This window comes from Platichthys flesus, chromosome 9 (genome assembly GCF_949316205.1).
Source record: "Platichthys flesus chromosome 9, fPlaFle2.1, whole genome shotgun sequence".
In the NCBI taxonomy this organism is placed as follows: domain Eukaryota; kingdom Metazoa; phylum Chordata; class Actinopteri; order Pleuronectiformes; family Pleuronectidae; genus Platichthys; species Platichthys flesus.
The window spans coordinates 21,871,085-21,884,727 of NC_084953.1; the positions used below are offsets into that span (position 1 = coordinate 21,871,085).

The following is a 13,643-nucleotide window of genomic DNA, read 5'->3' on the forward strand; positions in this document are numbered from 1 at the left end:
GGACCTTGGTGTTATTGATTTGAAATTCACATCTAAGTCAAAGTTTGAATTTAATCTTTTGAAAAAGGAAAGTGAAACTTGTTTTTCACGTTGGCGTCATTTATAGCAGATCAATATCTTTAGTAAGGATCTGGGTTATTTTGTCCGTCACAAAGATGAAGACAAGAATGTCAAAGATGTTTCCATAGTTTTTAAGTGAAGTAATCTGTGAGTATGACCCATGAAAAGCTTTGGAGGAAAACTTGAGGTATGAGTAGTCTGCTTGAAGAGAGACTATAGTGTATTTCTCTAAAGCTTTAAAGCTTGGTCTATAGACAGATCAGGGGAAATCCGTATAGTCTAAATGTCTCTGAAAGTCATAACTTTCAAAAGGATGAGACTTACTTTGGCTAAATCTATCAATCCTATTTTAAGACATTTATGTCTATGAGAATACATGATGTGGACAGTGAGACATGGACACGCTAAAACCCACCTAACTTATTATGTAAGGAGGAATAAAGTAACTTAGACCTGTCTTAGGAAAGTGTCTTTTTGCATTTGTTGACAAATGAAACACATGAAAATGACTAAATAAGCCTTGTTAATGGCAGGGCTGACAAATTAGCTCAAAGGTTAAACATGTCAGTTTAAAAAAAAATATTTAAAATCACCCTGTTTTGGTAGGTTTTGGCTTAATTGACTCTACCTGGAAATTCTAAAAATGCCTTTAGATCTAAGCCTTTAGTATATTGCGGCCAAGTCAACGCTTGTCCTAAGCTGTTTGAACCACCAGGAGAGGTGGCTGGCTCCTAGACAGCCGGGGCTCAATCATGTCTGAGGAGCGTGAGGGGTCCCAAGCCATTCGAACTGCTGGCAAGGTGTGAATGTGAGGCATCATGCACACTATGTTAATACACTACAATATGTGGTTTTTGAGATCCGATCTCACCTCCCTGCTCTATGCAAACAACAAGTACATAATTTCTGTTTAAGAAGACCAGGTTATGCTTAAGGAAAGTATCAATCATTTTGTGGTGATTAGTGTTGATATGGTGGCGGTGGTTACAAACAAATCCACCAGAAGAGAAAATATATATTCGGTTCTTAGTGAAACTGTAGCAGGTCAGAGGATGTCAGCAGAGTAGGGGGTCCTTCATATGTGGCCCAGGATGGATATTCATTCATATTGCTAAAAGACTGTGGACACACGTGGCCCAGACCACCTCCGAATGTTTTGGTTTGCAGAACATCGACACCGGTGTCTGCCTTTACCGCCACAAGCTTTCTCTAACATCTTTGTCTGCGTCTTCGATGTGTACTTCAGCCCTTTTGTATCCTGAGATGTTTGTCATTGTTTATTTTTGTGCCTGCCACCCGTTACAAATGTCATCAACAAGTCCAATCACTAGTGAATTCTGCTTTGGATCTACAGCTGTTTTCTCCCATTGGTTCATTGGGACATTCTCTTCAGTTTGAAAAATGAAAATTCACTCCATTATCTACTCATAACTATGCCGACGGAGGGGTGGGCAATAACAAAACCCGAAAATGCCTCCATACTGCTCCTGTGGTCCCGTCCAAGTGTCCATAAGCCGCGACATTCAAATTTGACTCAAAATGGCATCAGTTTCACCATGATTTTACTCTAAATGTCCTCTGATATCCTCTTCTGTCGCCGTGTACACGTTCGCTGGCACACAAGCCCTCGCCAAAAGGGAACACTCGGGGTGCGCGTTGGCATCTGTATGTCCGGCAGCAGACTTTGAGGAATATAACATGGTTTAAATTACACCGGGTTGCAGGTCAAATTGGAATGTCTGGGCTTACAGACACTTGAATGGCAGAACACATAAGCAGAATGGTGGCATTTTATGTTTATTTCCGTGTGAAGACAGGGTCAACAGTTACTTCAAATGTATTGGATCTGGCTGCAATGCCGTTTACCCCTGAAACTCCAAAAGTGTTTTGTGAACTCAAACGCTTCACCCACCCCTCAATCTGCATAGTGGGGAGTAGATAAGGAGTGACTATTTAATTTCTGGGTGAACTATCCCTCTAAGCCTACACAGGTTTAAAGTCACCTGTACAGTAGCAAGAAGTCAGACTCTGGGTGGAGCCAGGTCAACATACACTGAAGCAGGGATGGTTTCCTGCTTTTTATCTATACTGTAGGCCCGCACTGTAATGTTGCCCCACTACTTTTACTACCGATTAAAAGGCCTAAAGTCACAGCACTTAACATTAGTGCCACAAACGTAACCTGTGCATACATGTGCAGTGCATGTTGCTGTCACGAGTACAGTGAAGTGGCCCCAGGAGTCCCCCTCAGACCAGGGATGAGTTGGGAATGAGTGACTCTGGTTAGTAGAGAGTTGATCTAAACAGCTTTAAAACAACGTGGCGAATCTGTGCAGCCGTAAACAAACGTCCACTCGCTCTCGCGTCATGACGGGGATTCGTTTAAAGTAGCGGACAGTAAGTTAGCAGCTCGTGTAGCGGGACACACCGACAAACAGTTCAAGCTAAGGAGGGAGAGCTTGTGGGTGAGCCGACAGGAGCTGGACGTGCTCCTCCGGTGACAGTCGGCTCTTCCGCATTGCTCGGCACCACCGCACCGGGCGACACACACCCAGAGACGCCCCGTGGCTCCGTCAAGCTCGAATTAAAAACTTCCCGGTGTCTCTGAAAGTTACCAGCTCGCCAGGGGCTAGATACAGGTTAGCTCGGTGTTACTTTAGCCTGAGCTAACGTGCCGAGTCCACGCCCTCACTGTGAACTCGAGTCAAACAGCGCAGCCCGACAAGGCCGAAACAAAGTGGAGCTGCTACCTCCACACACGGGTAGACGAGTCCCGGCTACGGACACGCCACAGCCCGCTCACACAGCGGCACACGTCGGCGTGGGGGACGCGGGGAGAGCCGGGCGGCTGCTCGGCGGTGAGGCTTACCTCGCTCTCCAGGAAACTGAGGCTCAAATCCCGGCGAAAAAAAGTGAAACTTCGTGATCCAACAAATTCTGGGAGAGTTGCGGGGCGCTGACGTCACGCTCTGAAATTCCAGCCGGCTCGGTGAGTGGAGAGGTTTGCCCATGTAAGGCATCAGGCCAGCGGTGTCACCACGACCCACAGCAGCCTCCCAGCGCTGCTGTCTCACTGCTGGGTGATTCACTCTGGTCCCCACTTCTCCATTTTAACCCACAGTTAGAGCCCAGTGTGCAATATGTGGAGAACTGCTGGTGTTATTAGATCAGACACATCCTCTGATCATTTGTCTGCCAGAGGAGATGCAGTTAACACACAAGATGCAGACATGTCTTCCAGTGGAATGTCTTGTAGAGCAGGGGCGTAACAACAGGGTATGCAGCATGGGTAGCTGCCTGGGGCCCCCGAGCTGGGAGCCCCCCTTCAGAATGACTGATTACGATGGAGCCCCCTAAAGTCCCAACAGGGGATATTTTTTAATCTTGTACACACAGTTTATTATCTTGTTTAAATGTTTTTCTCCCCAATCTTTATTCAAGAGCGTGGTCCACGTTGACCAGAGATCTTCTGGTCTGAAGCTGGTGAAAGCCGTTGAGGCCGGAAATTACATGAACCCGGTTGAAGTAACTGCCCATACTGTTATCTTAAAACTGTAAAGCTAACACACCCACAATGAGGAAGGGACACTTACATTTGTCATCCGTACCTGGCATTCTATTGGTTGCGAAATTTTGACCCAAATATCCAAGAGCAGACGTTTCACATGCACATGAGCAGCGTGAGCAGAAGATGAAGAGCTGAAGGAAATCGAGTGAAGCCCGAAATGAGAGACCACAATTTTGAATAAAGATGGGACAAAAAACACCATAAGATATCAAAAAGATAAGCAAATTGTGCACACATGTTATTAACTTTTTTTATTAAAGTTGTATGTATTTGTGTTTTTTATTAATTGTTATTTATAATGAAGTTGATGGTTAAACTGTAAAATGTGGAGACTCAATGACATTTCTTTGTCATTAGGGTTTCATCAGAATGTTTTTTACATGTATATCAGCTGACATATTGGTGTCAGAACATTTTTACCCCTAAAGAGATAGTTCAACCAAAAGTGAAAAATCAATTTTTAACTCATCTCCACTCACCACTATGCCAAATGGAGGGGTGAAGTGTAAGATTCCACAAAACACTTCTGGAGTTTCAGGGGTAAACAGCTTTGCAGCCAAGTCCACTACAATTGAAGTAAATGGTGCCCAAATCTTCAAACGTAAAAGACAACAAAAACAAAACATAAAATGCCTTTGTACTGCCCCTGTGGTGTCTGTAAGCCCTGGGTTCAACCTTGACTCAAAACAACATAATTTACACCATGTTTTCAGCCTAAATGTGTGATGTGATCCACACATAACAGAGGACATTTAGGCTGAAAACATGTTATAAATTACCTCATTTCGTAAATTAATTTACATTTTGGGGGGAAATATCTCTATATATACATATATATATTCCCTATCCCTATATATGTCTTTATTAAATAGCACAAGGAGGAGAGAGAGGAAACAGGGTGAGACCAGCGCTTATGGACACCCACGTGGTGTACACCCTAAATATCAGTCACCGGGTCGCTCAAACTGTGCCTTAACAATGTGACTGGCAGTTAAACTTTCGGATTAGAGGCCAAATTCATTTTATACAATGACTTAAAGCTCCATAGATTGACATTGGCATTAATTTGGAGTCATGTTTATGGTCAAATGATGATTGAAAGTCCAACATTCACTCCTGTTTTAGCTCTGATCAGTTAAATGCTCCATGGTGTGCACCAGCTTACCACTGACTCTATTTGCCTGCCATATGGCACTGGGCAGGTTGTTTACTATCAGTTTATCAGGGTCTTTTCATGTGTGACTGAACCACAACATTAAAGCTGCAGGCCCTGACACCAAAACAATGAACCAAAATAGCTGAGGAGACCTGCACACTTCATTTTGACCCATTTGTTATATAAAAAATATTGATTGGCAAGGCTTTAACACTTTTGGTGTTTTTTTCTTCTTCAAATGAATATTGTAATCTTATCAATACTATTTATTGTAGCGTAATACATATTCTGGTGAATAATTGGTGAGAAGCTGTTGTTCTCACCCGGCTTCACCTGAACATGGAGTAGTTCTGCCACTTCTCTTTTCTCATGTTTTTCGACAACAAAGCTCTGTCTTCATGACGGCCCTGCCTGACCTCAGCTATCAATGCCATGCAAACCAGACAATCACTTTACATGCTCGTGATTCCATGCAAATATGATAACTGCTCCTGACTCTGTTCTCATGACTGTATCACAGGGCCGTCCGTCATAACACTGACAGTGTATTCCCCTGTGTATTTGCACATACCCACACCTTCAGACATTATGAAGGTGATCTCAATAAGAATAATGGGATACAAATATAATTAAATTGTTTCAATTAAAATATTTACAAGAAAAATATTAAAAACCTCTGTCATTCTTTTTCGAGGCCATGTATAAACAAAGTCATTCACTCTGAGCTTTATCTTTTCTCTGATAACTCTTACTTTACTGCAGCTGATTACTCTGCGCTGCGAGCTGTGAATACACTTTTTTTTTCCTTCCCCGTGCATGAAGAAAAGCATAAACAGTACTTGCAGATTGCACACGCTGATAAAAAACAAGCGATTTGAGCTATTTTAGTGTCGTACCCGTGCATCCCCTCGTCTCCAAGTTCCAGGGGCACACTGAGAAAGGTAATCTCATTTGTAATGTGTGACAGCTTATTTGCAAGTGTGTTCGCTGGCAAACTTTTTTTTTAATGGGCCCGCCAGTGATTCTTCTTCCACTCTTAAAGCTGATTTCAAAAAGACACCCTGGAACAGTTTAGGCGACACATGCCATCGCCTGTGAACTCGAGTTATCAATCAAGCACCAATTAACATGCTCGGTTAGAGGAAATCAAGGGCTCTTTGATGTGCGGCTGTTAGGGAACGTGGTGACGCATGTCATTGGTATGATGGCTCTCAGTTTTACCACAGCATATGAAAAGGAAATATGCTCGCTGGGTCCACCCCGACCGATAATTCTCACTCGAGACATGTTTGATGTTTAATCTAACTCCATCATATCTCTTAACGTTACTCATTTTAAGTGCACATAATAAATATAGCACAGAAGAGAGAGTCAGAGAAAACAACCTCGTTTGTCATATTTTAGTGTTTCAATTGTTCCAGCGTCGGATATCCTGTTTTATTTGCTGCTTGTAACGCTGCCTTCTCCCCCACACCACTTCCTCTGAAGTAGGTGAACCTCAAACACGGTGCAGAACACAGCAGCTGCACAGATGAAGAGCACTTCCTCATAAAAGTGTGAGTGAAAACTAGTGTTTTGCACCTACATGCTGAATGAGAAGACGACAAACTGTTTTCCTAATAACGCAACCCTCTTTGCTTTGAAAAGGGCCCAGTTCTCATGAGTTGTTGGCTGATGATGAAAGCGGTGATGACACGCAGGTTATGTCCTGACATGTGAAACTAAACTGACTTTAATGATATTTTTGTTAATTTGTAGGTAATGTCATGTAGTATAATCGCCGTCAGTGGGCGGGCGAGTCCAGGTGCTCTGCTCAAAAACAACACAGAGATCTTTGCAAGGGGAAAAAAACACCAACAACAAATGTGTCTGGGAACTATGTCTGCTCTGTTAATTAGAGCTGAGATAGCAGAGATTAGTCTTCAAGCACAGCCATATTACAGAGAGCCATGCCAAATAAGGAAAAACAAAAGTAGGAGACAGGCAGACTCACTACAAAAACAATGTCCCAAAGCTACTAATCAAACAACTCGCGATCTAGATCTAGACCTCAGATTGCACTAATGAATTCTAATTCTTATGTTTTAGCATGTAAATGTGTATTAAAATGGGAGACAGAGACAATCCCTGCCTACAGCAAAGGTTTTAGCATAAATGATCCACGCTTCATGCCGCACCTTTGAAGCGCTTTTGAAGCGGCAGGATTTTTGTCGTTGTATCCTCAAATCAGTTTTCCGTTTTTTTTTTTGTTTTTTTTTTTCAATGAACATGATGAAGCTTCTTATATCTGAGGAAAATGTCTTCAGCTGTCTCTGTTCCCCAGCGACGACAGAGCACCATAGCATTTCGTCTGGTTCTGTTGCTGTCGACCAAAAACCTGGACAACATGTAAAACATCAAGACCTATTTTATATAGCAGAGGTTCTCAATTCGTTCTCTTCCAAAGACAAGATAGAACATTTACAGGGCACCCCTTTATGTCCCTTGGAATAAATTGACATACTATACTTAGATATCAATAATACAAGATACATGTTTTGGAAAGATCATAAACATGTATTGAAAATGTTACAACATGTCAACACAGAAACTTTTCAGACCCCTGGCAGGGTGTCACGGAACTCCAGTGGTCCTCTGACCCACATTTGAGAACTACTGTTATATTACACATTGTAAGCAACAAAAATATAAAAATCAATCACAGAACGAAAGTCCGAAAAATGAACCCAACACCTGAAGAGTTCAAAGGTTTTGATTTATGGAGGAAGCATGCAGCCTGAACACACACACAATATGTCTAAGTAATGGGATGAGGAGAATCTCAGACGCTTTTATTGAACAGAAAATCACCTATCATTGCAGGGATGTGGGACTACAGGACCATCTGAAGATTGAAAGCTCTCATCCCGGTTCGAAGTTTACTCCACAGTGGTTTCTGAGACCTCAAGTGACAATTTGAGGACAATGCTGAAACAGTGTACAGCAGCACAAGTAGAGAAATGTGATAATGTTCATTACACAGGAGTATCTCTCATACATTAGCCATGATAAACTGCTGCTCATACCAGGCCCATAAACAGTAAAGCAACAAACCCCCTGAGAGGGTTGATCTGATTACAGGAGAATATCATTACCTCTGCCAAGGAGGTTATGATTTCTCCCTTGTCCGTTTGTGTGTTGGTTAGTTGGTTTGTGAGCAGGTTTACACAAAAACTACTGAACAGACTTCCATGAAAATTTGTGGAAGGATATGTTATGGATCAGGGAATAACTCGTATCGTTTTTTCAACATCAATTTCCCTGGGGATAATTCATGGATTTGGATGTAAATGATCAGGCTCACCTAGGGAACTGATATCTATGTGTTTAATTTGGTGCAGCTTGATTGAGTTTATGGGAACAGTTGGCGGAGGTATATGCTCTACTGAGTGCTATAGTTGGGAATTAACTCCCCTTTTTCAATTGTATGAAACAATTCAAATTATGAATGTGGTATTTCTCTTTTTTGGGGGCAGTTAAATATTCCCACTTAAACATTCCCCTCATAAATCCAACTTTACAATGATTACACAAGAATGTGATATGAATCAATCAATCAATACATTTTTATTTGTACAGCCCATATTCACAATTCACAATTTGTCTCATAGGGCTTAACAAGATGCGACATTATCTGCCCTTAACCCTCCACTACCGAAAAATCCTTTTAACGGGGGAAAGCGAACCTAAATGCATGTGGGGGATCCCTCTACCGAGACAGACAGACGTGCAGTAGATGCCACATGTAACTGAAAACATCAGCAAAATAACAGTATTTACAACATGTATTTGAATAAACAGTGTGTAACATTATGGAAAATAGATTAAATGAGAAGTTATTGTCAGTTATGGTAGAGTATGTGAGTATGTATATTGTATATCAAGCAGTCTTGTTGACGGTCAGGATCCACCACCACAATCAGATGCCACGATTCCATCGTCATGATCCACTCATCGTTTTCTTTAATTATAATAATAATAAAATCCAGTAAGTCTGAAGATTAGTTAACAACTTGCTTGTTTCTAAGTGTTTTCTATATTCTGGTGCTGAGTCCAACTATAAAAAAATAGTGATATCTGGCCTGCAACAAAGCTGAATGCGTCCTTAAATGTTTTATTATATTTATTGTTTTAAGAGCAACATTTCAAACCCGTGTTGCCTTTTTGTTTGTGCTGGGGTGTCCTCTGTGGAGAAAGAGGAGACAGGATAAAGTTGCACAGTCTGGACGAGTCAAATAACAATGTATTTCAGAGCAACGTCCCCAAGCAGATGAATCTTTTCTCCCACTGAACCTATGCAACTTTGAATTTTAGCGAACGGGTTCCTGAAGGTTTGTTTTTCTGCTCAGGGAGCTGAGATCCTTAATGTTTTTTTGTCTCGGTCCCGTGTGAGGTAAATACATTGAGTGGAACATCTCTGGATCTTAAGCAGCGCTGACATTCCTGCGCTGTGAAACTACAAACATGCAACGGAGACATTCCTAAAATCTGGGGGCATGATGTTAGACTGCACTCGACCTGCAGAGACAGAGGTGAGGAATTCCTGCGAGGCAGCTTGTAAAAATGCTTGCAACACAAAAAAAATTAAGTGCAAGTTCAGGCTCTTAGCAGACAACAAAATAACTGTCACCACTTACTCTAAAAAGGGGGCAAAGAAAAGTTAATTCACTCAATTATTCTAACAAGATGCCACTGTTTGTTTTATCATGTTTGGTTAAAAAAAATCCTGCAAAATTTCCTCTCAGCAACAAACAGCATTAATTATTCACACACTGTTTGTAAAGGAAACGCAAAGCTGGGAGAACACAAAATCAAGACGGTTCCACATATTGATAATGTTGGCGGTGCATAAACTGGACAATTAAAAAAAAGCTTTGTGTGTTAAGAGACAAACACAACATATACTTTAATGTGACAACACAGAGGTTAGAACAAGTGTAGGCCAACAATGGACAGAGTCATTGACATTCTGCACACTATATTTTTATTGTTGGAATAAGCACCTGAAAGAATCTATGTGAACATATGTATGTGAATGTTCCCACATATATGTATGTGAACATACATAGATCTTCTTGCCAGAGAACAACCCTCTGTAATAGTTCACCTGAGGACTTGAAACTTCTTTTAATTATTATTTTTTTAATTATCTCTAGTCTTACTAGTTACCAAACAGTCTTTTACTTGATTTTCTGACGTTTATTTAGCCATTTCTTGAAAATTATGATGTATCATTTAATCTGCTGGGTTATATTTTCGATTTCGTATTATATAATTTGATGTGTATGATTTAAAATTATATTGTTTTATTTTACTTGTTGCCTTGGATGCTGTTTTCTTTGTGAGGTACTTGGTAACAGCTGTTTTGAAGGTGCTATATAACACAGTTGGATGAGACAAAAAAAACGGTCTTCTTCTTTATAGCTGTGTGCATGGAGCTGCTGGTAGAGTGATAAAAATGTCCTGTGAATACTGTACCTTTTAAGAACATGAACACTCAATTTGATATTTCTTTGTTCTGCAAACTGAACACGTCATCCGTGCGCTGAAACACTGACACAATGAAAACTCACACCTGAAAGCCTCTGACACATTTTAATCCTATAACTCACAGATCACAGGTTTCTGCCGTGATTCCACTAAAGGGAGACAATCCTCGGATGTTCACGACAAAGCCATCACTTCTGTTACACGTCTGTTATATGTAGTCTGCGTTAGTATGTCTTTCTCTCTTAGAAATTTTCTCTCCACTTCATAAATGCCAGCTAATTCAAAGCATGAGCTGAGGCCCGTGTGACCTTTCTTCAGGCTGACTGGAGCCACCATGGATACCAGGGAAGCTCCATGTTGGCACATTAAAGCCCAGTGGTGAAGCTCGATTAAAGATCTGTGTGAAAAAACAAGCAAGTGTTATACTTTTCCGATGTGATAATTACCTGCAGTTGACTGCCTCACCAAGGTCATCACACTAATGACCCCAGACTTCTCCAGGAAGCTGCACCAGCCCCATGTGGCAGGTTATTTAGGAGAGGTCTGAGCTTTTTAAAATCCAAAATGGCTTTGAAAGAAATGTAGGTTATACTGGCCGACACGATAAATCAAATGATTTGATTATAAATCTATTAATTTGGGCTCCTTCACAAGCTCTGCTGTGTTTTAATTAAATATTTTTCTAGGAAAAGAAAAGTAGGTTTTCAATTCTTCCACAGACAGTGCAGGGTCACTGTTTTCGACTTGTTTATACAGACCCTGTTGATATGAATTACTGCGAGGCATGCTGCACGGAGCAAGGATGCTGTTGATCTTTTATTTCCAAGGGAAAGGCCAAGCTTGAAATATGAAGTGTAACTGCACTCTAAAAATAAATAAACACTTCATGAAAACGAATCAAGTGTGCATCTAGACGGTTGCAACAAAAACATAAAGAAATGGTCCCTTTTAAAGAATTCGCCTGATCCCTCTTTTGTTAATTTTAATGCAGACTGAAATTACATCAGACGACAGCAGGGGCGGACTGGGGGAAAAAAGTGGCCCGGGAGTTTCTGTCAGACCGGCCCACTCAATACACGGCGGTGCGCATGCGTATAACTGGGTGCCGCGTTGCGTGTATGTATGCAAATCCAAATTCTCTACACTTCGGCTGTGTAAGAACCAATTTAGAGGTGTTTATTAATAAGGTGGAGATCTTTTCTTACTTTGGACTTCCGAAGTCTGTAAAACACATATTAAAAGACACTTAAAAAAAAATCGAAAAATAGTCACCATGAGTGTGAAGACCGATTGCGAGTAGCAGTATAAAAGCAGTCAGTGCGAATAGATAGGTATAGCTCTTGGAGAAAATTACGCTTGTGCCGCTGTTTCAACCATTGTAGGGCTGATGCGATGATGGGCGTGGGCCGGTACATCATAGTGATGGGCCGTTGGATTTATATTTTCGGCCATCGGCCCACCGGGGATGTCCCCGGTATTCCCGATGGCCAGTCCGCCCCTGGACGACAGCATAATCCCACATCGTTATCAACATCAAAACGTGTTTGACACTGTTTGGCCCGGGGCCGGCGGCAGCGCAGCCTCTGCAGCGGGATGATATGGATTACACTTTGCAAACCGACCTTGCCCCCTCGCATTTTTTATGCCTGCCAGTCTAACACAGTGGTGACTGCGTGCATCACATCGCTGCCGAATAAAACCCAAATATCCCTCTGATGATTAAGGTCACTCATACACTGCTGCACAGAAGCCCTCCTCTTATAAGCCTCAGAGACAAGGAGAGGAGGGGAGGAGATGGAGGGGGTTCAACCACTTGGACCCCAGTCTGTCCTGAGGTCTTTATTGTTATTTATATTACACAGTGTCCAGGTTTCTTCTGCCTCTGCCGGTGACAGTAAGAGTACAGTGCAGTAATCAAAGTTTCCCTCTGGGGCGGTGTGACCTGTTGTTGGCTTTCATTTGTGTGTCAGTTCAGAGATTTAAGCTGCTTCATGAGAAGTTTATCCCGGGATCACAGGGATCTGAGGGCTCACCGGTCATTTGCCCTCAGTATCCCGAGAGCTCAGATTGTTAGGGGCTGCTTTATTCGGAATGTGATGGAAATGTGTTGGACTAATTTGGCTTTAGTAGGATTGGCTGAATATTAGTCCACTCATCCAATGGATTATCCCGTGGCTGCGATGAACATACTGTGCATAGACAGATCTGTCAAACACCAATATATCTTTTTTTCCCTCTAATGTTTAATTCTTCTTGTATAAGTGCACACTCTGACGCATGCATATTTCATTTTTCTGTAATGTTGACAGCACTTATAACCAACACACTGCTAACAGAGTAATGCTGTGCAGCTTGTAATGCTGTTAATTGTGAGAGCTTTGGGAGTTCTTACCCGCTGAGGTGAGCTTATCTGCACAGACAGCATGTGTATTCACTTAATCTGAGTTCAACATCAGGTGTCAAGTACAATAAAAAAAAAACACTGATACATGTGCATTCGGCAAATTGCTTTTGCATTAACACAGTGGAGTCATGTGCAGGAATATTGGGAGTTTTTTCCCCAGCAAAAATAAAAAATGTTTACATTCATGACATGCAGCTGCACCTTGAACAGTTGACAATGCCACAAAAAAACATTTTGACATTGATGTAACTAAATATTGCCCCACAGTTTTCAGGATTTTCCTCCCTAATTTTGTCTCCGGCAGCCACAGTAGTGACCTTCCTATTGGCTGTGGCAGGTTGAAGTGACAGCTGGTGTGATGTAATAATACCCCCCCCCCCCCCACCAGACAAGTTATAAAGAGCAATATCTGGTTCCATGGATTGAGATAAGCTTAGGTAGATTAATGCTCTAGGACACTGAAATGTTTGTTGTATAAAAGCTCTGTTTATAAAACAATGTGTCATTGCCGTATATGAAAGGCTGATCTGGCAGATGGCCTGAGCTCCAAGAGTTTCTCCATGCTAAAGGCACTGCGAGTCTATGGTTTGTGCTCCTGTGGCTTAATGGGATTTTAGACTCTTCATTCAAATGAATTATATATAGAAAAACTGGGATTATTTTTACGGGCCGTTTAATCTCATTTTTTTTCTCCTCCAAAACTCCTGGCTGCCTCACGGTTTTAGGATTCATGGAAAAGTGGAGCGACCGAGTGCTACAATCAATGAATGCTAGAGTGCAGACGGCCTATCAGCTCTGAGAACCAGAGATGCCCTGTGGACCATTTCGCTGACATGAAGCGTGCTCAGTCGACTCGACTCACTTCAGCCGTGCTGCCGTGCCTGCCTTTCCAGAAGCGTTCCCCATCCTGCTGAACAACGACAGAC

The 13,643-nt window shown here is 41.9% G+C and overlaps 1 protein-coding gene across 2 annotated transcripts in view; it reads right to left on the reverse strand.

Moving 5' to 3' along the window:
* Positions 1 to 3,124, reverse strand: part of lpp (LIM domain containing preferred translocation partner in lipoma) — a 145,069-nt gene extending 141,945 nt beyond the window's left edge. For both annotated transcript variants that reach the window (XR_009921934.1, XM_062395293.1), the window contains exon 1: positions 2,930 to 3,124. The gene's annotated coding sequence lies outside the window, so the exon portion shown is untranslated. The remainder of the gene's footprint in view (positions 1 to 2,929) is intronic.
* Positions 3,125 to 13,643: the final 10,519 nt, after the last annotated feature.